Genomic DNA, 12454 nt, shown 5'->3' on the forward strand with positions numbered 1-12454 from the left:
GACAGTTGTGGGAACAGTTGTTCAAATGGTTCAAATGGCTCTGAGCACTATGGGACTGAACATCTAAGGTCATCAGCCCCCTAGAACTTAGAACTACTTAAACCTAACTAAGCTAAGGACATCACACACATCCATGCCTGAGGCAGGATTCGAACTTGCGACCGTAGCGGTCGCGCGGTTCCAGACTGAAGCACCTAGAACCGCTCGGTCACCCCGGCCGGCAGGAACAGTTGTCTAGTTAATGGTTATTGGTTATTTAATTGTACACGAGTTTGAAGTTTTTTGTGTTTTTTGTGAATGGGTACCTTGTAAACCTCATTAGTTACAGGAGCAGAGACAAAGACAGGAATTTGTGGTAATGTGGGTAGCAACCTGCATAGTCACTGCTGGCACATAATACACGCCATCATGTAGGCAACTAAAGCTCTGATTAAAGTGTCCGCAGCTCGTGTTCTAGTGGCTAGCGTTGCTGCCTTTGGATTATGGGGTCCCGGGTCCGATTCCCTGCCGCGTCGAGAATTTCCTACGCTGGAGGAACCGGGTGTTTGTGTTTACCTCATCATTTCATCATTATACTGAAAGTGGCGAAACTGGACTAGGCACTTGTACTGGCGCTGATAAAAGCGCAGTTTGAACGCCCCACAAATCAAATATCATCATCCTCATCTGATTAGGTAGACCTGTGACCATAGCGGGTATCCGGAACACATCTATTCGGTTAAAGTATACCAGCCATCGCTTACGCAGATTAACAGGCTTAATAATAATGATTATTATTATTATTATTACTAGTAATTTAAAGCATCATTCTTCTTTTTCTTCTTCTAGTCGTGTATACCGCCATTCTTATGTTTCCCTGAGGGAGCACATAGATAAAAGGTATGTACTTGATAACAAACTAACATTTGCGTAGAGGAGGCCACGGATCCTTCATATTCTGAACTACACTCCTGGAAATTGAAATAAGAACACCGTGAATTCATTGTCCCAGGAAGGGGAAACTTTATTGATACATTCCTGGGGTCAGATACATCACATGATCACACTGACAGAACCACAGGCACATAGACACAGGCAACAGAGCATGCACAATTTCGGCACTAGTACAGTGTATATCCACCTTTCGCAGCAATGCAGGCTGCTATTCTCCCATGGAGACGATCGTAGAGATGCTGGATGTAGTCCTGTGGAACGGCTTGCCATGCCATTTCCACCTGGCGCCTCAGTTGGACCAGCGTTCGTGCTGGACGTGCAGACCGCGTGAGACGACGCTTCATCCAGTCCCAAACATGCTCAATGGGGGACAGATCCGGAGATCTTGCTGGCCAGGGTAGTTGACTTACACCTTCTAGAGCACGTTGGGTGGCACGGGATACATGCGGACGTGCATCGTCCTGTTGGAACAGCAAGTTCCCTTGCCGGTCTAGGAATGGTAGAACGATGGGTTCGATGACGGTTTGGATGTACCGTGCACTATTCAGTGTCCCCTCGACGATCACCAGTGGTGTACGGCCAGTGTAGGAGATGGCTCCCCACACCATGATGCCGGGTGTTGGCCCTGTGTGCCTCGGTCGTATGCAGTCCTGATTGTGGCGCTCACCTGCACGGCGCCAAACACGCATACGACCATCATTGGCACCAAGGCAGAAGCGACTCTCATCGCTGAAGACGACACGTCTCCATTCGTCCCTCCATTCACGCCTGTCGCGACACCACTGGAGGCGGGCTGCACGATGTTGGGGCGTGAGCGGAAGACGGCCTAACGGTGTGCGGGACCGTAGCCCAGCTTCATGGAGACGGTTGCGAATGGTCCTCGCCGATACCCCAGGAGCAACAGTGTCCCTAATTTGCTGGGAAGTGGCGGTGCGGTCCCCTACGGCACTGCGTAGGATCCTACGGTCTTGGCGTGCATCCGTGCGTCGCTGCGGTCCGGTCCCAGGTCGACGGGCACGTGCACCTTCCGCCGACCACTGGCGACAACATCGATGTACTGTGAAGACCTCACGCCCCACGCGTTGAGCAATTCGGCGGTACGTCCACCCAGCCTCCCGCATGCCCACTATACGCCCTCGCTCAAAGTCCGTCAACTGCACATACGGTTCACGTCCACGCTGTCGCGGCATGCTACCAGTGTTAAAGACTGCGATGGAGCTCCGTATGCCACGGCAAACTGGCTGACACTGACGGCGGTGGTGCACAAATGCTGCGCAGCTAGCGCCATTCGACGGCCAACACCGCGGTTCCTGGTGTGTCCGCTGTGCCGTGCGTGTGATCATTGCTTGTACAGCCCTCTCGCAGTGTCCGGAGCAAGTATGGTGGGTCTGACACACCGGTGTCAATGTGTTCTTTTTTCCATTTCCAGGAGTGTATTCTAAAAACAATTAATTAAATTGTTTTAAAGAAGACTGCAGACGGACGACATCTTCTTCAATATACAGTAAACGTCCTGGAAGAATAATTTGCGAACACGAAGAAGACGTCAATAGCGAAGAAAGAATGTGATAGAAAGCACTTTCGAGAAGTAGGAAAACTAAATCACAAAATTTGGTTAGTATTTATTCGGAAAACCCGTTTGGAGGCTACGATAAATCAAGAGCTTTCTTTAGTTTTCGTTAGTCCCACACTTCCTTCTTTCTTTGAGAGTGTCGTCCTTTTCCTCCTCGGTCGAAACCCTTCAATTTGCATACTTTTCTTTCCTGAAATTCTGCCTGGAATCCTCTAAACAAATTCTGTTATCCATTATGTCCGTTCTGATTTCAGTGTTTTTCCTGTCTTTGTCAATTTTAGTGAACCATGTCGGTTTCCTAGCGAATCAGCGTTCATCAACTTGTCGTGTCGCCAACCTTGCAAGTTGTATTGTATAGTCGTTAGAATATTTAAAACTGTTGCATGACTTGTCTCCTCCGAATAAAACGAGTCGTTATTATTCCATCTTTATACCGTAGAGAACCGTCGTAGGTTTGTTACATATTTTCGAAAATGATTTATTAACAAAACAAGATCCGGTTTTTACGGATATTTTAAGCAAAGCTATTCCAATATGTCCCCTTTACTAACTGCTTTCTTGAGAAAAGTTTTTCGAAGGGTTTCTAATATTCGAGTTGCGTTGCTGTCCATTAGAAGCTACTCTTGTCTGTTATTTTTGTTAATATATTAGAAGGACCGCAAAGTAATGTTTCTGCCATGTCGATATTCGTTTGTGATTTATTAGCTCATTGTGTACTTCAAAATAGTGCCAAAGACACTTTAGGGTTAGAATGATATGTTTACTTTAAAAAATTATATCTTTTTTTTTTGCAATTTATGGTCAAATGACCAGCCAGATACCAAAGAGGTACACCGTTTCGCAACAGTTGCTACCAAGAATATTTGCAATGTTTATATAAGTGCAGAGATCGTTTTCTAAGTTCAAATCCTCCAATTTTGATCTTTCCCACTCGTATTGAGCAGGAAGATCAGCAGCTTCAGGCAATGACATGTTAAGGTGCGAAAGTGGAAGCAAATCCGCGTCAGACTAACGAGGAACCGTCAGACATACTTAACCAGCCATGGTCGACTGTCCAAAAACATTTGCAGCAGATTGGTAAAGACGAACAAAGCTAACCGCTCCACCATATGCAAGTTATTGCTTCAGCGGCAAAGCACTAAAGCGTGTTTCGCTCATTTGATTATTGGAGATAAAAAATAGGTCCTCTGTGATAGTCCAAAACGCAAAAGGCACTGGCTCTCTGCGAATGAATCGCCACGAAGTACAGGGTGATTATAATTAAAGTTAAACTTTCCAACCACTGTATAAATCACACCACTGGTCAGAATGACGTCAAATTGCAACGGAATATTATCGGAGAAGGAGGAAAAAGGCATGGCAGAAGAAAAATAAATAGCTATAAAATGTAGCAATAGATGGCGCTGTAAGCATCATAATTTGATGGTGGTCGACTACAAATGACAACTGAATCATAAAAAAATGCCTAAGGTGTACGTTTGACATTAAACAAGCTGTACTACTGTATGTGCATGGGTGTACAGGTGTGATACTGTTAGTTATGTAAGCCCATCAACTACAGTAAGGTCATATCACATTGGACGGGAAAAATCGGTTTTTGATTGTGCTGAGGCAAAAACCCGAATAAAAAGTATCAATCACATCGGTTTTTAATTGTCCTGACGCCAAAAACCGCATAAAAAGCATGAATCAAATTCAAATCGGATTATTAATTTCCTTATGACTGGGGCAAAACATGTTCAATACGCTGTCCACCATTTTCTGCAACAAGCTGAAATCGAGAAACAGCATGTTCCACAACTGATTGAAAAGTTTCCGGGGTGCGTTCAGAATGTGTTGCGCAATGCGTGCCTTCAATGCAGCTAAGTTTGCAATCGGAACACTGACCACATTTTTCAGATAGCTCCACAGCCGGAAGTAACGCGGATTAAGCCCAGGTGATCGGGACGGCCAGGCTGTAGGGAAATGGCGGCTGATAATTCTAGCATTTCCGAAATGGAGCTTCAGCAGCTGCTTAACTGGATTTACAATGTGCGGAGGTGCGCCGTCTTGCATAAAAATGATCCCATACACACATCCACGCTGTTGGAGAGCTAGAATGACGTGGTTGCGCAAAAGACACCCATAGCGCTTACCAGTGACGGTACAGGTAACAGGACCAAATGTTCAAATGTGTGAGTTCCTAAGGGACCAAACTGCTAAAGTCATCGGTCCCTACACCTACACACTACTTAAACTATACTAAGAACAACACACACACCCATGCCCGACGCAGGACTCGAACCTCCGGTGGGAGGGCCCTCGCAATCCGTGACATGGCGCCTCTAACCGTACGGCCACTCCGCGCGGCGTAACAGGACCGGTAACACTTATCTCTTCGAAAAAATATGGCCCTATGACAAATGATGCCGTAAACCGCACAGTGACCTTTTCAGGATGACGTGGTACTGGTTGATTTGCGTGTGGATTTTCCGTTGCCCATATTCGACAATCCTGTGTATTGACATGTCATGTCAGATGGAAGTGGGTTTCGTCTGTCCACAAAATCTTCCACGGCCAATCATTGTCCACTTACACCCGAGCAATAAATTGTAAAGCAAAGATCTCTGTGGCAGACAGGTCAACAGGATGCAACTCGTGCACATGGGTAATGTTGAATGGATAGCAAAGAAGGATGTTTCGTAGGATTTTACGCACCGGGTACGTCCAATGTTCGGGCAATTCCCCGTACACTACACGTTTGCTCACTCGTCTCCTCCTGCACTGCTGTGACCACTGCTTCCACTGACGTCGAATCAATTCGTTTCCTTCCTCTGCCAGGCTGCACACCAAAAGAACCGTCTTTTCGAATTTGCGAGCCGGCCGCTGTGGCCGAGCGGTTCTAGGCGCTTCAGTCCGGAACCGCGCTGCTGCTACGGTCGCAAGTTCGAATCCTGCCTCGGGCATGGATGTGTGTGATGTCCTTAGGCCGACTGGTCCCGGCGGATGTTCGAGTCCTCCCTCGGGCATGAGTGTGTGTGTGTTTGTCCTTAGGATAATTTAGCTTAAGTAGTGTGTAAGCTTAGGGACTGATGACGTTAGCAGTTAAGTCCTATAACATTTCACACACATTTGAACATTTTTTGATGTCCCTAGGTTAGTTAGGTTTACATAGTTCTAAGTCTAGGGGACTGATGACCTCAGATGTTAAGTCCCATAGTGCTCAGAGCCATTTGACCCATTTCGAATTTCCGAATCATTTTCTTCAGATCCACGGCAGTCATCCGACCAACGCCTCTTTTTCAAACCCTTCAGTGTCTGGAACTTCCGCAGGGCTACGTGTGCACAGTAATAACAACGATTGCGATCCTGCATTGAGACAGTCATGGCAAACGTCGCAGACGCGAAAGGAGGAATAACCGCATACTCGGCGTGTTTATACCAACTTCAATGGGTCGTGCACATTACAGGTGTTTCCATTTACGTATTCAACACATACAGCGCCATCTGTAGATCAATTTACACTCTTTTTTTCTTCTGCCATACGTTTTCCCCTTCATTCGATAATATTCCGTTGCAATTTGATGTCATTCTGACCAGTGGTGTTATTTCTACAGCGTTTTGAAAGTTTAATTATAGTCACCCTGTACATTTAAACCAGGTTTACACCTCAAAAAGACGCTCCTATGTGTCTGGTGGATTATTTACGATCAAGGGCACCCGTAGCCGGTGACAAGAGGGGGTCGACGGCCCCCGCCTCGTAGCTCTCAGGGAAAGATAAGCTGGTGTGGCCGAGCGGTTCTAGGCGCTACAGTCGGGAACCGCGCGACCACTACGGTCGCAGGTTCGATTCCTGCATCGGGCAAGGATGTTGTGATGTCCTTAGGTTGGTTAGGTTTAAGTAGTTCTAAGTTGTAGGGGACTGATGACCTCAGATGTTAAGTCCCATAGTGCTGAGAGCCATTTGAACCATTTTTTTGGGAAAGAAAAAATGAAGCGTAGTGAGATGTTTTTCTTTCAAGAAAACGATTTGAAAGCCTGTAATACGCAGGTTAAAGACTGCCGGAACTGAAACATTTTTATGGCTACTTACAAGCCGCCATTCTCCTTCGAAACTATAAGAAATACTCCATACCCCCTCCCCCCCCCCCCCAAGTCTGGCCGTCCCTCCCCCCCCCCCTTCCCCACCGCTGTTGTTCGCAGTGTCGTTCACTTTGAACTGCTGAAACATAGACAAACTATGAATGCAGGCCTTTTGCTATGGACTGTTAGATCGAGTAAATCACTCTTTAATTGTAAAGTACCCAGCGACCGTCAACAGAAAAGGCGCTACTCTGCAACACGATAATGCAAGACCGCACTGCGCAAAACGAACGGTGGAAACAATAAATTAATGAATTTGTGTGGGAAGTTGGCTCAAATGGCTCTGAGCACTATGGGACTTAACATCTGTGGTCATCAGTCCCGTAGAACTTAAAACTACTTAAACCTAAGTAACCTAAGGACATCACACACATCCATGCCCGAGGCAGGATTCGAACCTGCGACCGTAGTGGTCTCGCAGTTCCAGACTAAAGCGCCTAGAACCGCACGGCCACACCGGCCGGTTTGTGTGGGAGGTATTGCCTCGCCCACCATATTCGCTCCATCTAATTTTCATTTATTAAGATCGCTACAACGATTCCCAAGTGGCAAAACATTTGAAAAATGTGGATAATGTCTAATATGTCATCACCAGTTATTCTACACAAAAATCAATTGATTTTTGTTGATTCGGCATTGAAAATTTCCTCACTAAAAGACAAAAGATTGTTGTTGTCGAGGGTGATTACATCGTTGATTACAAATAGAAACTTGTTAACAATTTACGTATTTGTATTTAATGTAAAAAATACATTACTTATCGGTCCAACTAATACTTTGTCAGCATACATTTCTTCGAATTTGCAACTTCAAGAAAAGAAGCGTAAATGGAGCTCTCATATTTGGTCAGAGCGTTCTGGATCAACAACATTCGGGGCTGAATGAGGAGCCGGTTTCATAATTTTGTCCAACCGTCCAATTACCGCAGTTTGCCTGAAGCACTCGGACAAAATACTTGTTTTGTAAATAAAACTGCCTTTTCCTGCTGCTACCTGCTGAAGCAGCAGGAAAAGGCAGTTTTCCTCGGCAAGAGGTTGGCAGCTACCTGCAACAGCCTGAGCCATCAACAATATTACACGGCCATCCCGCTTTATTCCCTTGCATTGCACGCAGATGGCAGCAGTGTTGACGGCAACACCACTGAGGTCACATATTGCCGTAAAATATAGCCCGCGTAACGCTCACTTTACACGTTCTTCGTGAGTTGATTGTGATGGTTTGCTAAGAGAGAACAAACCACACTCATTTAAAATGAACTTATCACAGAATTTATCTGACTGACAAGTTTGTTTGCGTGGCCATCCTTCGCAGCAAGCACATAAATAATTGTTTTGTAAATAAAACTGCATTTTCCTGCTGCTACCTGCTGTATTTAAGCCAATGCACATTTTATGGATAAAAACTACTCTGTTTTTTAAAAACGTTTATTTAAAAATCAAAAGTTTTAGCACTGCTCCTGTGGTTAATTGATATTTCGTTTTTTTTACCCGCTTATTAGTAAAAAATAAGAAACATGTGAGGACAATATTATGGAAATGGAAGAGGATATAGATGAAGATGAAATGGGAGATATGATACTGCGTGAGGAGTTTGACAGAGCACTGAAAGACCTAAGTCGAAACTAGGCCCCGGGAGTAGACAACATTCCATTAGAACTACTGACAGCTTTGGGAGAGCCAGCCCTGACAAAACTGTACCATCTGGTGAGCAAGATGTATGAGACAGGCGAAATACCCTCAGACTTCAAGAAGAATATAATAATTCCAATCCCAAAGAAAGCAGGTGTTGACAGATGTGAAAATTACCGAACTATCAGTTTAATAAGCCACGGCTGCAACATACTAACACGAATTCTTTACAGACGAATGGAAACTGGTAAAAGCCGACCTCGGGGAAGATCAGTTTGGATTCAACAGAAATGTTGGAACACGTGCGGGAATACTGACCTACGATTTATCTTAGAAAATAGATTAAGGAAAGGCAAACGTACGTTTCTAGCATTTGTAGACTTAGAGAAAGCTTTTGACAATGTTGACTGGAATACTCTCTTTCAAATTATGAAGGTGGCAGGGGTAAAATACAGGGAGCGAAAGGCTATTTACAATTTGTACAGGAACCATATGGCAGTTATAAGAGTCGAGGGGCATGAAAGGGAAGCAGTGGTTGGGAAGGTAGTGAGACAGGGTTGTAGCTTATCCCCGATGTTATTCAATCCGTATATTAAGCAAGCAGTAAAGGAAACAAAAGAAAAATTCGGAGTAGGAATTAAAATCCATGGAGAAGAAATTAAGACTTTGAGGTTCGCCGATGACATTGTAATTCTGTCAGAGACAGCAAAGGACCTGGAAGAGCAATTGAACGGAATGGACAGTGTCTTGAAAGGAGGATATAAGATGAACATCAACAAAAACAAAACGAGGATAATGGAATGTAGTCGAATTAAATCGGGTGATGCTCAGGGAATTAGATTAGGAAATGAGACGCTTAAAGTAGTCAATGAGTTTTGCTATTTGGGGAGCAAAATAACTGATGATGGTCGATGTAGAGAGGATATAAAATGTAGACTGGCAATGGCAAGGAAAGCGTTTCTGAAGTTGAGAAATTTGTTAACATCGAGTATAGATTTAAGTGTCAGGAGTCTTTTCTGAAAGTATTTGTATGGAGTGTAGCCATGTATGGAAGTGGAACGTGGACGACAAATAGTTTAGACAAAAAGCGAATAGAAGCTTTCGAAATGTGGTGCTACAGAAGAATGCTTAAGATTAGGTGGGTAGATCACATAACTAATGAGTAGGTATTGAACTGAATAGGGGAGAGGAGAAATCTGTGGCACAACTTGACTAGAAGAAGGGATCGGTTGGTAGGACGTATTCTGAGGCATCAAGGGATCATGAACTTAGTATTGGAGGGCAGCGTGGAGCGTAAAAATCATAGAGGGAGACCAAGAGATGAATACATTAAACAAATTCAGAAGGATGTAGGTTGCAGTGGGTACTGGGAGATGCACAGGATAGAGTAGCATGGACAGCTGCATCAAACCATTCTCTGTACTGAAGACCACAACAACAACAACAACAAATAACTGAGACCAAACAAATACCGATTATTAAGAACTAAAATTCCGGTATCGGTTTTAACCGGTGGTTTTTTCCCATTCCTACTTCGAAGGACTGCGTGCATATGTAGAGGCACTCCATTTGTTCGTCGTCTACAGGAATGCACAAGTGGGCAAAGGTGACAACGATGAATTTCACATATGTGGTGCGTACATCGACGACCAGAGCTAGCAACACAGGAAGTGTTACGTATAAGGGGCTGTCAAATGAAAAAAGAACACGTGCCACAATGGGACCATGGAATGGCTCTATTCAAAAGCAATCACCACACGCGTTAAGACATTTATCCTACTGTGAGACGGAACGATCAATTCTTATTTGTAGAAGGCGGTCGGCCGCTGGCGGATCACAAGCGCACCCACTTTTGCACTCCCTTGTCCGTCTCAAGACGACGTTCACGCATGTCTTTCTTCAGATCGCCAATGAAATGAAAACCACACGGTGAAATATCCAGGCTGTACGGAAGATGCTGCAGTGTTCGCCAAATAAATCGCTGAAGCGTGGCCTTAGTCCGATTGGCCGTGTGGAATGGGCGTAATCGCGCAACAGAATGATTCCGTCCGACAGCATTCCTGGGCGTTTTGACTTTATGACTTTACGCAGTTCCTGCGAAGTGTCTTCATAACGCTGCGCACTGACTGTGTTTCTATGCTCGAGGAACTCGACGAGCTTAGTGCTCCTGCAGTCGAAGGAGGTCATAATGACATTACCGGAACTTGGTTGAACAGCTTTGGATTTCTTTGGCGGGGGAGATGTGGGATGTTTCCAGTGTTGGCTTTGCTGTTTGCCCTCGGCCTGCCGGAGTGCTGTCGGACGAAATCATCTTGCCACACGTTAACGCCAGTCCCTATGTTGCCATGAGTGGTTTGTTTGGGAAACGCTACAGCATCCTCCGTACAGCCTGGATCTTTCGTCTTGTGATTTTCGTATCTTTTGCGACCAGAAGAAAGACATACGTGGATGTCTGTTTCAGTCGGACGAGAAAGTGCAGAAGTGGGTTATGGATCCGTCACCGGCCGACTACGTTCTCCGAAGTAGCAATTGGTCCTCTCGTCTCCCAGTGGGATAAGTATCTTAACACGTGTGGTGATTAATTTTGAATGGAATCATTCCATGGTCACTTTGTGGCGGGTGTTCGGTTTTAATTTGGCTGCCACTCATACAGAGAAAGAAATCTGAAAACGACATTCTGGCTGCTACCATCATAGTATAAGAGCTGCAGCAGTGCGCCATAATTTTATTTAACATAGGTTCTAAATATTTCTAATTTTTTTAATATGAAAATAGTATGTACGCAGCAGAAGTCCACGAGTTGAAGATTCAGAAGGAGTTACTTGCTTTAAAAAAATCGTATCCACTGAGTCCAGTTTCATGCTAACTTACCTCCTTGTGCAATGCAAATGCTGGAGACCCGTATTCATTCACGCATGCTCGCCATTTTCGTAGTCAGTGTGGCCCGTGTGAAGACGTATACCCGAAAACATGTTGCCGCAAACATGTGGTTGCAATTCGCGTGTCCAACAGTGTTGCCAGACATCAATGACTAGTTATATTTTCAGTCATGTGCAATCTCCATGGTCTGTGTAAACTTATGGTTCATCCAGCATTTTTTAAAAATCGGAAACTGATTTTTCTAGAATGGGAAAGTCAATACTTAAATTTCAGCCTCTACATCTAAATCTACATCTTCATTATCACCTTGCAGTTCACAATTAATTGCCTCGCATAGGGTTCATCGAACCACAAAGCATCATATCCACCGTTCCATTCTCGAACATCCCGCATGAAGAACGAACATTTAAATCTTTCCTTGCGAGCTCTGATTTCACTCATTTTATTATCATGACCATTTCTCACACTTTGAAGAGAAAGTTGATGATTAAAATTTCATGATTAGGCCCCGGCGCAGCGAGAAACGCCTTTGTTTTAATGTCTACCACCCTAATTCGTGTATCATATCCGTGACACTCTCTACCCCAATTCCTAGGTAATACAAAACGAGCTGTCCTTCTCTGAACTTTTTCGATATCCCTCAATCCTATCAGATGTGAATCCCACACTGCACGGCAGTACTTCAGAAGAGGGCGGCCACGAATAGTGCAAGCAGTCTCTCAAGTAGACCTGTCACATTTTCTAAGTGTTCTGCCAAACAATTGTAGTCTTTGGTTTGCTTTCCTTTCCGGGACAAAATTATCTATCTGGTCGTTTTAATTTAAGTTATTCATAATTATAATCCCTAAATATTTAGTTGAGTTTACAGCATTTAGAATTGTTATAGGGAAACTGAAATTTAGTAGATATCTTTTAGTACTCACGTGAATGACTTCACACTTTTTATGATTTATAGTCAATCGCCACTTTCGCACCATACAGATATCTTGTCTAAATCATTTCGCAATTCGTTTTGATCATCCGATGACTTTACATGACGCTAAATGACAGCATCATCAGCAAACAATCTAAGAGGACTGCTCAGATTGTCTCCTAAATCGCGTATGTAGTTCAGCAACAACAGAAGTCCTATATCACTTCTTTAGAGAACGCCAAATATTACTTCTGATTAATTATTAATATTAATTATTAATAAATTAATATTAATTATTAATTATTACGAACTGTGACCTTTATGACAGGAAATCACGAATCCAGTCACACAGCTGAGAATATGCTACATAGGTACGTAATTTAATTAGAAGTCGCTTCTTAGGAA

Source organism: Schistocerca nitens, chromosome 1 (genome assembly GCF_023898315.1).
Source record: "Schistocerca nitens isolate TAMUIC-IGC-003100 chromosome 1, iqSchNite1.1, whole genome shotgun sequence".
Classification (NCBI taxonomy): Eukaryota; Metazoa; Arthropoda; class Insecta; order Orthoptera; family Acrididae; genus Schistocerca; species Schistocerca nitens.